This window comes from Rutidosis leptorrhynchoides, chromosome 8, assembly GCF_046630445.1.
Source record: "Rutidosis leptorrhynchoides isolate AG116_Rl617_1_P2 chromosome 8, CSIRO_AGI_Rlap_v1, whole genome shotgun sequence".
Taxonomy (NCBI): domain Eukaryota; kingdom Viridiplantae; phylum Streptophyta; class Magnoliopsida; order Asterales; family Asteraceae; genus Rutidosis; species Rutidosis leptorrhynchoides.
The window spans coordinates 130837400-130857930 of NC_092340.1; positions in this window are offsets into that span (position 1 = coordinate 130837400).

Sequence of the window (20531 nt, forward strand, 5' to 3'; positions counted from 1 at the left end):
AACACACGTTCATAACATTGGCATGAGACATGTTCAAAAGATGTAACAGCTGAAGCGATGTCTACTTGAGGGGGAGTCAACTCCATGCTGCACTCTTTTTCCCTTAGCTAAAGTTTTTTCCCACTGGGTTTTCTTTAGCAAGGTTTTTAACGAGGCAGTAATTTATAGTTGATCTTCAACAAAATAAAATTGCTATCCAAGGGGGAGTGTTATAATAATAATAATAATATAGATATGGATAGTCAATTTTGGTGTATATATATAGTCAATTTTGGTACACAAAGTATGTATTTTTATATTGAGATTTTAGGCTATAAATACTCATGAATGCAAGCATTAAACTTGCACCATTTCTCACACTTACAAAGTGTTTCTTTCTTTCTCTCCATTATCATCTTTGTTCTTACACTTCATTATTAGTATTCTAAATCAAGAATCAAATCACTAAAGGTAGTTATAAGCCTACTGAATTATAACATCAAGAATCAAACCACTAAAGGTAGTTATAAGCCTACTGAATTATAACATCAAGAATCAAACCACTAAAGGTAGTTATAAGCCTACTGAATTATAACAAATGATTTAGTTGTTTCATATGTGTTAAATATTGTATAGTTTAAGAAATATATTAAAGGAAATGAACCACCGAATAATTAAAAGAATATTTTAACTTTAATTGGTTCAGTGCAACAATGTTGATCAATCAGTTTCATCTGTTTGTTTATAATTTAAATGTTATAAACAAACGCATTATATGTTAAATGAAAAGTTACTTAGAGTTTAAATTGAATGTACATGATTTAAAATTCATGAAAATTTGTTCCTATTATTTTCATGGCGTCTCATGTTTTATTTTTTATATTTTATTTAAAAAATAAAAATTTTCTACTTATTGGCCGGATGTCCATTCTGAAGCAATCTCTTTATTCCTCAAATAGAGAGTGTGAGGACTTTCTTTACTTCTTGGAGTGTATCAATTTAGGTGGAGAAATAACTTCTCTTTATTTAAAGATAGTGGAAGGATTGTCTACATCTCATTTCTATCATATACCACGCACGTGGTATTGAGTTTTGTTGGTGTTGTTGTACATTATATGTTAAATGATTCACCATATGGTGTTGATTCATTCGATTAATGGCAATCTAACAAGGCATGCAATTGAATATGGATAGGTACTTAGTTATCTTAAGATATATGATTAATGCTACATCGTTAAGGGCTAAATTGACTGGAAAAAGGATAACATTAATGTCAATTTTTTGTCATTTCAGGATGTGTAAAATGAATCGGTATAATAGAAGGATTAAAACATCTTATTTGGTATATCGAGGGATATGTGTTTAAAAATATATTTTTTTTTTCGAAAAAAATGATAGACTTATATAGTTAAATGAAAACTTAGTCAAAAAGATGAAGCCCTTAAGACATACTATCCCAACACAAACTACCGAGCTGGACTAAACTGCCGAATCTAATGAGAGCTAACAACTAATTGAATGTACATTAACAAAGACAACAAATCACAAGAGAACAATACTGACAACGACACAAAAATCAAATGTTCATGACAAATTCTGTAAATTGTTTCATTTCGGCTTCTTTAACCGGCCTCCTTTTCCTTTGCTTTATCATTTTAATCGGAACTTTGGGCGAATCGTTAGAATTAATAAGGATTGCTAATTGCTTTGTATAAGAACAAGTGAATGTTACAGTTCTTATATTTGCATAGCTCAAAATGTTATTTATCATCTATCTAATACTGTAATATATTCAATTCAAAGTGTACATATGATTTAAATTCTTTATCAATTGATTCTCTTTTCTTTTTCTCAACCATGTTTGTTTACACTTTATAAAATCAAGTACAAGTTCCTATTTGATCATTTACTTGGTTTTGTTATCATGTAGACGAGTCCTATTTGAATTTGTTTGTACTTATATATTGTTTTTAGCAAGTTTTATTTTATTTTTTAACAGCGGTACGGGATCACTTAGGGGACTTAACAACTCACGTGTTCATCTCCATGCAGTTGCATAACCCACCTTCAACTGCTGCCTAGGAGAAAACCCGGTCCAATCTGAGGGCATGTGCGATAAATCCCCCTCCCCTGCCCCGGCAACTCGATGTGCAGAAGGCACCTTGGGTGGAATTTAAGGGTAAATGGGAAACTTTGTGTGCAATGTTGAACCCCACGGGAGTTGAACTCCTGACCTCTCGCTAAGAGAGACAGACCACTACCATATGAGCTACTTCACAAGATTTTTTAACAAGTTTTATTGTTTTAGGTTATGACAATGATTAGTCAACATTTACTATTATATTTCGTTACACTCAAGTTAATGAGAATAAGAAGTAATTTTATTTATTTATTTATGAAAATGATTACTGTTTTCATCTGTTGATTCACTTGTGGATCAAGGGAAAGAACTCGGGAGGGAAAAAGAAGAAAAAAGACGACAATACGATTAGGGTTTTAAGGAGTCGAAGGATTGGGATTGATTTGAATAATGCGAGGATCAGAATGGATGGTGATGTATTAGATTCGCCCCTTGAAACTGAAAGTGATATTCCCATGCACACCGAGGGTGATGTTCTGGTAGGTTCTTGTTTAAATGTGCCGATTAATGTACCTGTTGTTCCAGTTAATGACCTGGATTAAAGAAGCGTTTATACATCCTCTGACTCATCAGATGATGAAGATAATATGGTTAAGGACACGGGTAATCAAAGTAACGGGCAGAAGGTTCAGTCGTCTCATCATTCTGATGTGAATACTGTGACTACACCCGTGATTGTGGATAATCCGATTATTATGGTTTCTCTAACTATGAAAAGTGAGGGTATGCCCTAAACCTTCTTATCTGAATGCTACCATTTGGTACATCTGGAGCACAAAAGAGAAATTTATTTAGGTTTATAAATTGCCCATAACCATCGGAGGAAGGGGTTGATGTCGATTTACCCATGTCCTCTGTCAGGGAGGTAATAGATCGCTACATTAACACCTTGTATGGTTACTTTGTGAGTAAGAGAATCGCATACGTTGTGGTTAAAAACTATGTTGCTAATGTGTGGAGGAAATATGGTCTTGAAAAAACTATGATGAACTCGAAGGGATCTTATTTTTCAAATTTGCTACATCTAATGCATGCTTGATGTGACTGAGAATGGACCGTGGATGATACCAGGTGCTCCTATTATTCTAAATAAATGGTATGCGAATGCATCTCTTACTAAAGAAGACTTAACTAAAGTCCCGGTTTGGGGGAAATTGCACGATGTTCCTTTAACGGGTTACATGGTAGATGGATTAAGTACGATAACTTCTCGAATTTGTAAACCAATTATGCTTGATAGCTATAGTAGCACAATGTGTATGGAGGCATGGGGAGACACTATGCACGAGCAATGATAGAACTAAATGCACATAATGATTTAAAGAAGAGTCTAAATGTTGTTACCCCTCAAATAGATGGTGAAAAGAATACAGTCGACAAGGTGACAATTGAATATTAATGGAAAACTCCAAGGTGTCCTAGTTGTAATGTATTTGGGCATAAAGAGGCTCAATGCCCAAAAAATGCTTTTGTTGTTACTACTAGCCCATCACCGATTGTTGATAAACGTAGATTCCAGCTTGTAAAAAAGGGGCAGTACAACGGGTAACCAGTGTAAGCTTGAGGGGTATGTTGTTGGCAAAGGAAGCCAAAAATGGTGTATAGAACACAGGTGAATGTACCTCCTAGAGTACAAAATTATAGCGCTATTGTTCCAAATAAAAAGGCACAAAATAGAAATGCTATTGTTGATCAAAATGAAAAGGTATATGGTGAAGCTACTGATGTGTCAACGAGTAACCAATATGATATTCTAAACAATGAGGAAGAAGATATTGGAGTTGAAAGGAAAACCATCAAGTTGGTCGATGAACCCAGTGACATCGATATGGAGTTAGATGACCGGTTAGATGAACCAAAGCAAAGTTCTGAGGGAGCAAGCACTCCCAGTTTAGATGGTTGAAATGGTTAGTATAGCCGCATGGAACATAAGGGGTTTGAATCTTATCCCTAAACAAAGAGAGGTTCAAGATGTAGTTGATAGTAATCATTTTAGTGTTCTTGCTATACTTGAGTCACATGTTGCTATTGACAAGTTAAATACTGTATGTACTTATGTTTTCTGCATTAGAGTTGGACTTCAACTGGTCACACATGTAATAGAGTTACCCGTATCATTCTTGGTTGGGATCCAAGAGTTGTTCAACTCATGGTCGTTATATCTAATGACCAGGCCATCCACTATTTTGTGTCTTCGGTTAGTAGTATCCATAAATTCTTCGTATCGTTTGTCTATGCGGAAAATAATTATATCCATCGTAGACAATTATGGCATGAGTTATCTATGCACAGAAGATATGTTAAGAGGTATCCATGAATAATATTAGGTGATTTTAATTCTTCTTTTCGTCTTAAGGAATCCACGGCTGGAACATACAAGGTCAGCATAGCTATGCGGGAATTCCGTGATTGTATTGGCGATCTTTAATATAGATATCACACCCCCAGATAGAGCCTGGGTGAAATGTGACTTAATATCAAATAAACCAACATATTATAATACGAGAACAATACTATATGATAAAAACAAACTTTATTGAGTACGCAGCGGAAAATAAAATGTCGTTACAAGAATGGGAATTACAATAAAGTAAAATTTTCAAATGCAAGAATAATAAATGCGACAGTTCTTGATCCTAAGTCCAAGTAGCATCACATAAGCAGTAGATAAGTAAACTTGATCAATCAGCACCTGAGACAAAACATGCTAAAGTGTCAACCAAAAATGGTTGAGTGAAATCATAGGTTTAACAAATATGTTTGACCGTTGTTTTAGACCACAAGATTTTTGTTTATAAAGTTGATCTCGCAGATCAAAAAGTTATGCCAGTTCGTGATATTTAGACTAAACGTTTAAAGTTTGCCCCAATGACAAGTTGTTCTGTCCTTGTCGGTTTAATTTTATTATTAAGTAATACAAAGACTTAGTCAAATGTATCGGGGACGTTACTTCCGATAGGCCTACCCCCAATAATTAAGAATGCATTTAACGAGCAATTAAAAATATCACTGTAGGGACTTTGCAGGACATAGCCAGGTATAGCACAGTTTAATAGTTGGTACTTGTGTCTAAGTTGTAAATATTAAAAGTAGCATGTGTCTCACCCCAGTAAGTTTAAATAAATTGCTAGCAATAAAGAGTGGAGCTATGAAGTTCACCTTAGTAAGTAGGAGAAGAGTTTGTTATTCCTCGAAATAGAAGAGTTGGATGAATGTGAGCAGAAAGTCAACCTAATGACATTTAAGAGTAGTTAAATATTTTGCCCAAGTTTAAGTTTAAGTATGAAAGTGTTTAAGTGTAGTTTGTTTTACTAAGTTTCCATTTTTAGTAAGTTTCCATTTTTAGTAAGTTTCTATTTTTAGTAAGTTAGTGTTGAACACTAGTGAGCTGTTCTTAATAAGTCTACCACTTATTAAGTGCGAAAGTAACTAAGTGTTGTTTATTTAGTAAGTGTATGATTACTATAGTCGGGTTTGATATTGTTCACCATACCCAAACATCTATGCTACCGCCGAGTCACTTGAATGATCAATTGTTACCGGTTGTCCCAGGATTTCTTGACCAAAATCTAAGTTTGGCATTCGAGATCCACAAGCGTCCCATAATGGTACCAAAGATCACCTTAGGCCTTAAGCTGTGTCGACGTTCGAGTAATTTCACGCTATCGTGAATGACTATTGTAATCGTATGTCATAATTTTATAATATAAGTATTATAATATAAGTAGTATATTATAAGTGTTAGTAGTAGTATAAGTGTATAAGTGTTAGATAGTAGTATAAGTATAAGTAGTAGTATTAGGATTTAGTAGTAAGTAGTATTTAATTAGGTAGGTTTAAATTAGGGTTTTAATTAATTAGTGTAGTAGTAATAATTAATTAATGATTAGGGTTTAGTAGTATTTAATATTGTTTAGGGTTTAAGTAGTATTTAATAGTGTTTAGGGTTTAAGTAATATTAGGGTTTTATATTATTTAATATTTATATATATGTCATGCATATATGTATATATATAGTTTTATTATTATTATTATTATATATATATATATATATATATATATATATATATATAGCCGTATATATATATATGTATATGTATATATATATATATATATATATATATTTTTATGTATATGTGGTATATATATTTTGTTTCCATATTAAACCATTAACAAATCTTTAATAAATCTTTAGGGTTTTGAAGATCTAAACATTTTCCCCCTTTTTTTTAACCGTATGTATGTATATGTATATTTATATTTTTTTTACATGAACAATATGAATGTTAAGATCATGCATGAATATTATTATGAATATAAACATGAATTGAAAGATAAAATTTAAAAGATTTAGATCTAGGGTTTTACCTTGATAATGTATGATGAAGATTAACAATAAGAAAAGAAGAACACTTGAAGATGAAGATCAAAGCACTCCAAAAATCAAGAACACCTTGAAGATCTTGATGAACACGAAGAACACGATGAAGATCACTTGAAGATCACTTGAAGGTGGTGGTGGTGTTCTTGGCTGAAAATCTCAAGAGAAGAGAGGGAGAGATTGTGATTTTTGAGAGAGGATTGTAAGAATGTTTTGGTACAAGAAATGCATTAGCCCAGGTCCCTATTTATAGGTGAGGTTAGAAAGATCTATAATTAGGGTTTAGTTAGAAGTACTTAGGGAACAAGTTAGGGCTTAAGGTGATGGTGATCTTGGCCGATTTTGAGAGGGGTAAATAGGTCATTTTATCTTTTTTTTTTAAAAATTTCGGCTAGGGCTAACAAGGGATGGAATTTTTCACTTTAGTCCTTGATCTTGTGATTAGTTTATATGGTTCTTTAAGTATCCAAGTTTATTCATTTAAGTGTACAAGGTTTAAGGTTATTTATTTTGTTCACGAAAGTTTATTAGCTCGTTATTTTTATCTTTTATTAACTTGTGAATTATTACACAAAGTTAATTAATATGTTTTATAATTCTTAATACTTAACAATTATTGATTAAAGTTTAATCATTAAGTTTTAATTATATTGTTTGGACATTTAATATTAGAAAATATAGAATGGAAAAAATGAGGGTCGTTATAGTACCTCCCCGTTATTAGAAACTTTGTCCCGAAGTTTTAAGTAGATTTCTCGTTTGCATCAGCAGTTGAGAAGAGATGGAGATATTTCCGTATCATTTGGTCTTTGCGTTCCCATGTATATTCGAGGCCTCTACGCGAATTCTAACGGACTTTAACGATAAGTATGTTGCTTTTACGCGTTTGTTTGACCTCTCCTTCCATGATTTCTATAGGTTCTTCAACGAAGTGCATTTGCTCATCAATGCGGATATCATCCAAAGGAATAACAAGTGTGTCATTAGCAAGACACCTTTTAAGATTCGAGACATGAAACACATCATGTATTTGGCTAAGTTCAGTTGGTAGTTCTAATCGGTACGCCATGGGATCGACAATTTGAGTGATTGTGAAAGGTCCAAGAAATCGTGGACTGAGTTTACTTCGTTTACCGAAGCGGACGACATCTTTCCAAGGGGATACTTTCAACATGACTTTATCTCCAACTTGGAATTCTATATCCTTCTGATGCTTATCGGCATAGCTTTTTTGTCGGCTGCGGGCAGTTTCTAATCGTTTCTTAATCTGAACGATCTTTTCAGTAGTTTCATGGATAATTTCAGGACCAGTTAAATGTCTGTCCTCGAGTTCATCCCAACACAAAGGGGATCTATATTTTCGTCTGTATAAGGCTTCAAAAGGTGCAACTTTAATACTAGAGTGATAACTGTTGTTGTAGGAAAATTCAGCTAAATGTAGATGTCTATCCCAACCTTTGCCGAAATCGATTGCACAAGCACGTAGCATATCTTCCATGGTTTGAATAGTTCGTTCACTTTGACCATCAGTTTGCGGATGATAGGCTGTACTCATGTCGAGTTGAGTTCCGAGAGCAGATTGCAAAGTTTTCCAGAATCTAGAAACTAATCGACTGTCGTGATCAGAAATAATCGAGATAGGAACTCCATGACGTGAGACAATTTCTTTAATATAGAGTTGTGATAATTTCTCCATCTTGTTGGTTTCCTTGATCGGTAAGAAATGTGCAGATTTAGTAAGACGATCAACTATCACCCAAATAGTATCGTTACCATTTGAAGTCTTAGGCAACTTAGTAACGAAATCCATAGTGATACATTCCCACTTCCACTGCGGGATATCAGGTTATGTCAACAGACCAGAAGGCTTTTGATGTTCAGCCTTGACTTTTAAACAAGTGAGACACTTACTAACATAAGTAGCAATGTCGGCTTTCATGTTAGGCCACTAGTAGAATTCCTTCACATCGTGGTACATCTTACTGGAACCGGGATGAATAGAGTACCTAGTCTTATGAGCTTCATCCAAGACTAGATCATGGAGATTACCGAAGCGAGGAACCTAAATTCTGTTACCAAAGTACCGTGTACCATTAGCTTTTACTTGGAGTTGGTTCTCGAAACCGATAGGTCCTTCACCTTCGATAAGTGTTGGTTTAATAGCTTCAAGTTGAGCTTCACAGATTCGTGATATAAGATTCGATTTGATTTTCAGGTTTAAAGCACGAACACGTCTAACACTGTCTTTTCGACTAAGGGCATCGGCAACCACATTCTCCTTGCCAGGATGATATTCCAGCTTACAATGATAATCGTTCAATAACTCGAGCCATCGACTTTGCCTCATGTTCAGCTGTTTCTGATCAAAATGTGTCGAAGACTTTTATGGTCAGTGTACACCGTAAACTTGGTACCATATAGATAATGTCTCCATATCTTTAATGCAAATACCACGGCACCTAACTCAAGGTCATGTGTGTTATAGTTCTTTTCATGTTTCTTCAACTGTCTAGATGCATAGGTAATAACCTTTTCACGTTGCATTAAAACACAACCAAAGCCTTGCTTTGAGGCATCGCAATAAGCAACAAAATCGTCAGTACCTTCCGGTAAAGATAGAATCGGGGCTGTGGTCTAATTTCCTTAAAGGATCGTCAGTACCCATAAAAATATTTCGCAAACACCGGTGAAGGGTTATTCTGGAAAACTTATCTAGGGTAAAAGCTAGATTAAATTTTCAAAAGATCAAATATTTTCATAAAGATCTAATTTCCTTAAAGGATCTAAATTTTTATAGTCATGTGGGACTGTAAACCACAACGTTACTACCATTGTTTATACCGTCGTATAAAAATTACTGATGTACAAAGTGTGAAGAATAAAGAAGTGATTCTAGTATTTTTATTTCAAGACTATATTGCTTGAGGACAAGCAACGCTCAAGTGTGGGAATATTTGATAATGCTAAAAACGAACATATATTTCATAGCATTATCCCTCAAGAAATACAAGCTTTTAGTTGCAATTGTTCTATTTTCAAGTGATATTCGTTTAAATAATAAAAGGTGAAGACAAAAGACAGATTCGACAAATTGAAGACGCAAACGACCAAAAAGCTCAAAAATACAAAGTACAATCAAAGTGGTTCCAATTATTGATGAGAAACGTCTCAAAATTACAAGAGTACAAGAAGCGAAACGCAAAATATAAGATATTAAATTGTACGCAAGGACGTTCGAAAATCCGAAACCGGGACCAAAGTCAACTCTCAACGCTCGACGCAACGGACTAAAAATTACAAGTCAACTATGCACATAAATATAATATAATATTTAAATAATTCTTATAATTATTTATATATTATATTTATTTATTAAAACGTCGACAAACTAGAAAACAAAGAATTGTGAGCTGTTACCTACCACCATGCGATCGCATGGCCTGTAGGCATATTTTCCATGCGGTCGCATGGAGGCCTTTTTCTGGCCACATGCCTATAAAAGACAGGCTTTGCACGAACCATATATCCATCCATCTCTCTATCTATATACATAAATATATTTATATTTTAATTTTAATTTTAATTTTAAATTCTAATAATAAGGGTATGTTAGCGAATGTTGTAAGGGTGTAAGTCGAAATTCTGTCCGTGTAACGCTACGCTATTTTTAATCACTGTAAGTTATGGTTAATGTTATTTTTAAATTAATGTCTCGTAGCTAAGTTATTATTATGCTTATTTAATGCCGAAGTAATCTTGATGTTGGGCTAAATATTAAAATTGGGTAATTGGGCTTTGTACCATAATTGGGGTTTGGACAAAAGAACGACACTTGTGGAAATTAGACTATGGGCTATTAATGGGTTTTATATTAACTAAACGATACCTTGTTAATTTAATATATAGACTTATAATTTGACGTATTTATATATAACCACATACGCTTGACTGGGCACGGTGGGCGGGATATCTATAAATACCAATAATTATTCATTTTACCGGACACGGAACTGGATTAATAGTTAATAGATTTGTTGAAACAGGGGTGTATTACATTCAAGGGTAATTGGTGTAATTGTTAACAAAGTAGTAAAACCTTGGTTTACACGCAGTCGATAACCTGGTGTATTCATTAAACAAAGTATTAAGACCTTGTTACAATTCGAATCCCCAATTAGTTGGAATATTTGACTTCGGGAATAAGAATAATTTGACGAAGACTTTCGTACTTTATATTTATGACTGATGGACTATTATGGAAAAATCCGTATGGACATATCGAATAATCCAGGACAAAGGACAATTAACCCATGGGAATAAACTAAAAATTAACACGTCAACCATCATGATTACGGAAGTTTAAATAAGCATAATTTCTTTATTTCATATTTAATTTCCTTTATTTTATATTTAATTGCACTTTTAATTATCGCACTTTTATTTATTGTCATTGTATTTAATTGCACTTTTAATTATCGTACTCTTTAATTTTCGTACTTTTTATTTATCGCATTTTTATTTATCGCAATTTCATTATCGTTATTTACTTTACTCTTTAAATTAAATCTTTTATTTATTTAATATTTTACATTAGGTTTTAACTGCGACTAAAGTTTTAAAATCGACAAACCGGTCATTAAACGGTAAAAAAACCCCCCTTTTATAATAATAATATTACTTATATTTATTTTTGTATTTTTACAAATATAGTTTTTAAAATTATAGCGTTAAGCTTGTTTAAGAGTTCCCTGTGGACGAACCGGACTTACTAAAAACTACACTACTGTACGATTAGGTACACTGCCTATAAGTATTGTAGCAAGGTTTAGGTATATCCATTCTATAAATAAATAAATATCTTGTGTAAAATTGTATCATATTTAATAGTATTTCTTTATAAAAATTATAACTATTTTATATACACCTCTACGCACATCAAGTATTTTTGGCGCCGCTGCCGGGGAACACATAAACGCCGAAAGCGCAACGCTATATATAAAAAAAAGATTTTTATTAATTTTTAAGTTTCCTTTTATAAAAATACGTTTTTGTACAAATATATATTAAAAAAACAAGATTTAAGTATTTTTAAGGGTTTGTTAAATATATAAGTTCTATAAAGTTTCTTTATTTTTATTTTGTAAAAATATAAGTTTTATTTAATTTATATAAATATATTATTTAAATATATAAATCAGAATACAGAAAAAAAATAATTAAAACACTCACGGCCCGGTACTGTAGCAGCCCAGCATTTGGCCCGGATCCAAGGCCCATGCGATCGCATGGCTCCATAACAGAAAACTCATGCGATCGCATGAGTTGACTAGACAGGTCTGAAACCTAGTACGACCAGTTTAGGGTTAGATTATATTAATTATTATTATTAATTAATAACCCTAATTAGGTTTTGTATATTTAATTAATTAGTTTTAGTTATTATTTAATTTATATATTTAGTTTATTTAGCTTTAATAAATTATAAAATTAATAGTTTTATAAAATAAATAATATAAAAATAATATTTTTATAAAAATTGTACTTTTTACAACTTTAAGTTTATTTTTATATTTTGTTTCTTTTTATTCGTTTTAGCGTAATATTTGTATTTTTCCCTCGTTTTAGTTTTAATATATAGTTTGTGCCATAGTTATTTTTATTTCTAGATTTTTAGGCTTTGCCGTAAAATCCCTTAAGTGCTTTTTCTTTAGACTAAGATTTAGGTGCTTTAGAAATTTGCGACGGCGTTTTTTATATTTTAGTACCTTTTTAAATTATTGCCGTTTTGGGATATAGTATTTCTTTTAAGCTTTAATATTTTTAGACGCAACTTTTAATTCTTAGTTTTTAGTTCCTTTTTAAGTGTCGACGCGCTACTTTCTTATTTTTATTTTTCTCCTTTTATTTTTCGACGTTTTTCGACGCGCTCTTTTTCTTTCTTATTTCTCGACGCTCTAGTTTTTAGGACTTAGATTTTTTCTATTTCTTATCTAAACTTTCTTTAAATTTAAACGAAAAATTATTTTAAGTGGTTAAATTGATAGACATCAAAATTTTCTAGTTCGTAGTAATAGTTGGATTTGTACGTGGACCGGGCTATTGGAGCCAAACAGTACTCAATTATATTGAGACCAAATGAATCCTGCCCCTCTGCTGCATCTTTTGGCTATTCGAAACGTGGGCAAAATCAGAAAAGTCTATTAATTGGATAACTTATATAATTTTTCTTTCTTTTTAAAAACTAATAGGATATTCAGTGAATGCACCGAGCAAAACGTTCACCACCGTTTGTACGTTCACCACCTGTAACCAGATCAAGACATCTAGCAAATATTGTCGCCATTGATTTTTCTTTAGAATCGTCATCCAGTCGACCAAGTACTCCAATTCAAATTTCCGATAATCTATTTTTTGAACCCGACCTCACAATTGAGAATCCGGAGAATATTCAGGGACAATTCATAGATCCTGAACCATTAATCTTTCCTCCGGAACCACCAATCATTCAAACAGAGATTGTAGAGGAACCAACCATTAAATCAGAATCCTTTAGTGATTTAGATTCAACAAATTCAATTATGGAGAATCTGGAACCTCTAAGTATGAAAGACCGAATGCGAGTTAAACGCACTGGACAAGGTCATGCAATTACTCAACCTGACATTAATGCGCCAGATTATGAAATCAAGGGACAAATCCTACATATGGTGACTAATCAATGCCAATTTAGTGGTGCGCCGAAGGAAGATCCAAATGAACATCTTCGCACATTTAATAGGATCCGTACACTATTTAAAATCAGAGAAGTTGAAGATGAACAGATATATCTCATGTTATTTCCCTGGACTTTAAAGGGAGAAGCCAAAGATTGGTTAGAATCGTTACCTGAAGGGGCGATTGATACATGGGACGTTTTAGTTGAAAAATTTCTTAAACAATTCTTTCCGGCATCTAAAGCCGTGAGACTTCAAGGAGAAATTGTTACGTTCACACAAAAGCCAAATGAAACTCAATATGAGGCGTGGACAAGATTTGGAAAGTTATTGAGAGGATGTCCGCAACATGGTTTAGACACTTGTCAAATAGTACATATATTCTACCAAGGATGTGACATCACTACAAGGAAAGACATCGATATAGCAGCTGGTGGTTCCATTATGAAGAAAACCACAACTGATGCTTACAAAATTATTGATAACACTGCTTCCCACTCACATGAGTGGCACCAAGAAAAAATATCGTTAGATCATCTAAATCAGCTAGAGCCGATTCTAGCCATGACTTAGATTCCATTTCTACAAAGATAGATGCTGTCGAAAGACGAATGGAAAAGATAACTAAGGATATTCACTCAATAAGACTTAGTTGTGAGCAGTGTGGAGGACCACATTTGACAAAAGATTGTCTCAGTATTGAACTAACAATGGAACAAAGAGAGAATGTTTCATACATAAACCAAAGGCCTGGAAATAATTATCAGAATAATTATCAACCGCCAAGATCGATCTACAATCAAAACCAGAATTATAACCGAAATGTTCCATACAACAACCAACAAGGTCCAAGTAATCAACAAGTATCCAATAATACTTACAACCAGCAAAGACCTGTTTTTCAAAACAAAGCACCACAAACTGATGATAAAAAGCCAAATTTAGAAGATATGATGTCGAAGCTAGTTGATTCTCAAACGCAGTTTTTCACATCTCAGAAACAAACCAATGAACAAAATGCTCAAGCATTTAGAAATCAACAAGCTTCTATTCAAAATCTGGAACAAGAAGTAAGTAACCTAGCAAGGTTAATAGGTGAAAGAAAACCGGGAAGTCTACCTAGTGATACAAATGCTAACCCCCGAAATGAAACAGCTAAAGCTATTACCACAAGAAGTGGTATTACACTTAAACCACTTGAAATACCTATAATTTCTGATGACTTTATTCCAACTCCACAAGAACCACAATCTGATCAAGATAAGGAAAAAGAACCGGTAGTTGAAAAGGTTAATGAAGATAACACAGTTAAGGCTAAACCTTATGTTAAACCATACCAACCACCACTTCCTTACCCGAGTAAAATGAGAAAAGAGAGACTTGAAGCCGAGCAATCCAAAATTTTGGATATGTTTAAACAAATAAATGTAAATCTTCCTTTCATTGATGTGATTTCAGGAATGCCTAGATATGCTAAATTTTTGAAAGATCTAATCACGAATAGAAAGAAAATGGAAGAACTCTCGGCTGTAACTATGAATGCAAACTGTTCAGCAGTGCTGTTGAATAAGATACTAGAAAAATTATCAGATCCAGGAAGTTTCACAATTCCATGTTTTCTGGGAAGTCTTAGTTCAATAGAAGCATTGGCAGACTTAGGTGCTAGTATAAATTGAATGCCGTATTCACTATACGCTAAACTAGACCTTGGAGAATTGAAACCAACACGAATAAGCATACAACTAGCCGATCGATCAGTAAAATATCCTAGAGGGATAATGGAGAACATGCTAGTTAAAGTTGGTACTTTAGTATTTCCAGTAGATTTTGTTATTCTGGACATGGAAGAAGATTCTCGAGTTCCTCTCATATTAGGAAGACCATTCTTAAACACGGCTAAAGCAATAATAGACGTGTTCGGTAAGAAACTGACCCTAAGTATAGAGGAGGAGAGTGTTACCTTTTCAGTTAATAGAGCCATGCAACAACCGCAATCTGCAGATGATACATGTTATTATATTCAAACCATAGATTCACATGTAGAATTGTTAGAAGAATTTCCAGAATTACAAGGAACAGGAGAATGTTCTTTAGGAGAAGGAACTGAACCAATTGATGAAACTGAAATGTTAGCTACACTTATTGCTAATGGATATGAACCAACAACAGAAGAAATTCAAATGCTAAAAGAGGAAGACAGATATCGATATAAATCATCGATAGAAGAACCACCGACATTAGAGTTAAAGCCACTTCCAAACCATTTGGAATATGCTTATTTACATGGTGAATCTGAATTACCTGTAATAATATCGTCTTCTCTTACTGAAAATAAAAAATCTCAACTAATTTCTGTGTTAAAAGCTCATAAATCAGCTATTGCATGGAAAATTCATGATATTAAAGGAATAAGTCCTTCGTATTGCACACATAAAATCCTTATGGAAGAAGGTCATAAAACGTATGTGCAACGCCAACGTAGACTAAATCTTAATATGCAAGATGTTGTTAAGAAAGAAATTATTAAACTGCTTGATGCTGGTTTAATTTATCCAATTTCTGATAGTCCATGGGTAAGCCCAGTTCAATGCGTACCTAAGAAGGGTGGCATGACGGTCATCACAAATGAGAAAAATGAGCTTATTCCTACTAGGACTGTAACAGGATGGCGTGTTTGTATTGATTATAGAAAATTAAATGACGCCACCAGAAAAGATCACTTTCCCTTACCTTTCATTGATCAAATGTTGGAAAGATTAGCCGAAAATAGTTACTATTATTTTCTTGATGGTTTTTCCGGATATTTTCAAATTCCAATAGCACCTGAGGATCAAGAGAAAACCACATTCACTTGCCCTTATGGTACGTTTGCTTACAAACGCATGCCATTTGGACTTTGCAACGCCCCTGCAACCTTTCAAAGGTGTATGATGGCGATTTTTCATGACATGATAGAAGAATGCATGGAAGTTTTCATGGATGACTTTTCAGTCTTCGGTGATACATTTGAATCATGTCTAGTTAATCTTGAACGAATTCTTATTAGAGGCGAACAATCAAATCTAGTACTTAATTGGGAGAAATGCCATTTCATGGTTAAAGAAGGCATCGTTCTTGGTCATTAAATTTCAAAGGAAGGAATTGAAGTGGATAGAGCTAAAGTAGATGTAATTGCTAAACTTCCACATCCCACCAATGTTAGAGGAGTTAGGAGTTTTCTAGGGCATGCCGGTTTTTACCGACGTTTCATAAAAGATTTTTTTAAAATTGCCACTCCTATGAATAAACTCCTAGAAAAGGATGCTCCATTCATCTTTTCAGATGAATGCATCAAATCTTTTAATATTCTTAAAGAAAAACTCACTAATGCGCCGATCATGATAACTCCAAATTGGAATCTACCATTTGAACTTATGTGCGATGCAAGTGATTTTGCAATGGGAGCCGTTTTAGGACAAAGGATTGAAAAACGATTTCAACCTATTTATTATGCTAGTAAGACGTTACAAGGAGCACAAACGAATTACACAACTACTGAAAAATAACTCCTTGCTATTGTCTTTGCTTTTGACAAATTTCGTTCATATCTCGTTCTAGCTAAAACAGTGGTCTATACCGACCATTCTGCTCTTAGATACCTATTTTCAAAACAAGATGCCAAACCACGATTAATCCGTTGGATCTTACTCTTACAAGAGTTCGCTATTGAAATCCGAGACAAAAAGGGAGCAGAAAATCTCGCCGCTGATCATCTTTCTCGTCTTGAAAATCCTGAATTAGAAGTTCTAAATGAATCGGCCATACAAGACAACTTTCCTGATGAATATCTATTGAAGATAGATTATAATGAAATTCCATGGTTTGCAGACTATGCAAACTACTTAGTATGTGGATTCCTTGAAAAAGGGTTATCGTACCAAAAACGAAAGAAATTCTTTAGTGATATAAAACACTATTTCTGGGAAGATCCACATTTGTTTAAAAGTTGTCCCGATGGAATAATACGCTGATGTGTATTCGGAGATGAAGCCAGTCAAATTTTAAACCATTGTCACACAGGACCAACAGGAGGGCATTATGGGCCTCAGCTCACAGCAAGAAAAGTTTACGATGCTGGATTCTATTGGCCTACAATTTTCAAAGACGCACACCTTCTTTGCAAATCCTGTGATGCTTGTCAAAGGGCCGGAAAAATAAGTCAACGTGACGAAATGCCATAAAATGTCATTCAAGTATGTGAAGTATTTGACATTTGGGGTATTGACTTTATGGGTCCATTTCCAAAATCTCATAATAATCTCTACATTCTCGTTGCCATTGATTATGTATCTAAATGGGCGGAAGCACAAGCTCTCCCGACTAACGATGCACGAGTTGTAGTCAACTTTTTAAAATGTCTTTTTACAAGGTTTGGAACACCGAAAGCTTTAATAAGTGATCGGGGTACTCATTTCTGTAATAATCAACTTTAGAAAGTTCTCAAAAGATATGGAGTAACTCATAAAATCTCCACTGCCTATCATCCACACATAAGTGGACAAGTTGAAAATACCAACCGAGCTTTAAAACGTATTCTAGAGAAAACCGTAGGATCAAATCCGAAGGAATGATCCATGAAATTGGAGGATGCACTCTGGGCTTTTAGAACAGCCTACAAAACTCCAATTGGTACCACACCTTTTAAACTCGTTTACGGAAAAGCATGTCATCTTCCAGTAGAAATTGAACACAAAGCATTTTGGGCTTTGAAGACATGTAATCTTGATTTACATGAAGCTGGACGTCTACGATTAAGTCAACTAAACGAATTAGAAGAATTAAGACATGAAGCATACGAAAATTCGTTAATCTATAAGGAAAGAAGGAAGAAATGGCATGATAAAAGAATAAGAAGTTCAAAAGAATTTAAAGAAGGAGACAGAGTTCTTCTTTTCAATTCACGATTCAAGCTATTTCCTGGAAAATTGAAATCAAGATGGTCTGGACCATTCATAGTCAAAAGAGTTTTTCCGTATGGAACGATAGAGTTAATAAATTCAAATGGGATTGAATTTAAAGTTAATGGTCACAGAGTTAAACATTACATACATGGTCCGATGGAAGTTGACAATGAAGTCAATCGTAATTTCACCACCCAAGAAAACTTTCAAAATGAAAACATAAATATGTTATCAACAACATATGAAAAATCAAAATTGGAAAATAGGGAGAATTCAAATTGGAGTGATGAAGAAGAATTCTTATACAAACCTCCCCTTCCAAGAAACGAAGAAAAATGTGAACAAGAAGTTCAAATAGAAGTGAAAGAACCAAGAAAAGAACACCCGAAAAAGGTTTACAAACCAACTCGACTTACTAAAGCAGGAGACCCGGGCGAATTTATCATTTCTTGCTTGCTTAATGATGGTGCTGTATATATGGACTCGCAGATTTAGGAGCAAGTGCAAATATTATGCCTCTTTCGTTATACAAAAGATTAGGTATGGGTAAATTAAAACTAACCAAAATAGGTGTTCAATCATTTGATCTAACCATTAAACACCCGGTTGGAATAGCAAATAATTTACTTGTTAACGTGGGAAGTTTGACCTTTGTTACAAACTTCATAGTGATTAATATGGAGGACAACCTTGATATTCCTCTAATTTTAGGTCGCCCATTTTTAGCAACCACCGAGGCATTCATTGATGTAAGAGAAGGAAGAATGACACTTAGGGATGGTGATAAATCGATCACCTTTGTGAACCGAAAGTTTAGATCTCCACCAACCAAAACTGTTAAACCAATAAAAATGCATAAGTGTGGGGAAGATGAAGAAACACTTAATGATGATCCAATCACAAATAACCCCGTTGATGATAAGAAATTAGATGAACCCATTTTTAACAGTTCAACGAAGAAACTTTATAAACGGATTCATGATGCTAAGATTAAGGGAAACTTTAAGTTATGTAACCGATTAATATCCAATTTATCGCCAAAATAAAAGGCGATGTTAGTTGAATTTGTGAAAGTTACGGAGGAAATCAACAAATGGATTGAAGTAAAAGTCAAAGATATACAAGTTGTTGATGATCCAATTGAAAATAACGTTAATCACAATTTCAACTAAGTGTGGGGAGGTTCAAATCTTTTTAGGGTAATATGTATTTCTGTTAGAGTTAGATTTTCTGCTTTTGTGTAGTTCTCGAAAAAGGAACCCGAATGGTCTTTCCCTAGCAGACCCTAAAGAACTAGTCTTCTCCCCTCATTCTGAATTTTTAATTTTTTTAGGTTTTACGAGATGAAGACTTCCTGTGAACTAAACCATGGTCTAATGCTACACGCTTTGATCACTAAACGTAATAATGACACCCTTCCAAGTGAAATAGTATCATTAATCAGAGGTAAATTGGACGGAGTAAGAAAAGAATCCATGAACGAAAATAATAAGTTACAGTTTGGTAAAGGAAAATCAAAATCCGCAGCAAAAAGAAGAGCACGACACCTTGAAAGATGTCACAAATGCGGAAAATGGTCACACAAAGGAAAATGTTCGACGAATCAGACATATTCCAATACCGAATTCGTTACTTTATGCAGAGATGGACCGTTCATATGTTTCGAAGAAAAAACATTGAATGCTCGAGGTTACGCCTATGTAGCTATGGAAAACCAATTAGTCCGACTATCTTATGAGTGGGCTAAAGCAGGTCACTAAGAATTCTATTTCACAGGTAAGTTTGTACAGTTTTCAGTTTTTATTTTTATTTTTATTTTTAACCTTTTGATAATAAACGCTAAATTGTTCACTATAAAGTATTAAATTGGTATTCAATAAAATTAGGTTTTGCGACCGAAATTATTGATATCATACAAAAATTTATCACATCACTGTGAAAAATACCGTTTATTCTTAAGGTATAAATATCTTTAATCAATCAACCCAAAATATTTCAGAAATTCGTCAGGAGTAAAACTAGGTAAAATAGCCGAAATTACTTTACCGAAAAGAGGGGCGTATATTTTTGATAATATTTGATTGATTAAAGTGGGATAAAAGACCAAAAAGATTTTTTTATTTTGTTTTTAAAATTAATATTAAATTATTAATGTAAGTTTGTATGTTTTAATATTTGAAAAATTAATATTTTTAATATAAGTTTGTATGTTTTAAAAACAAAAATAAAATTTAAGTTTGGTGTAAATTTTAATAATATGAATTTTTAATTTTTTGCATTTTAAATTTAAGTTTGGTGTGAATTTAAAAACAAAAATTTACTTTATTTCGTTAAGTTAAAAAAAAAATTGATTTCTAAAAATTCGTCGTGAGTTGAAG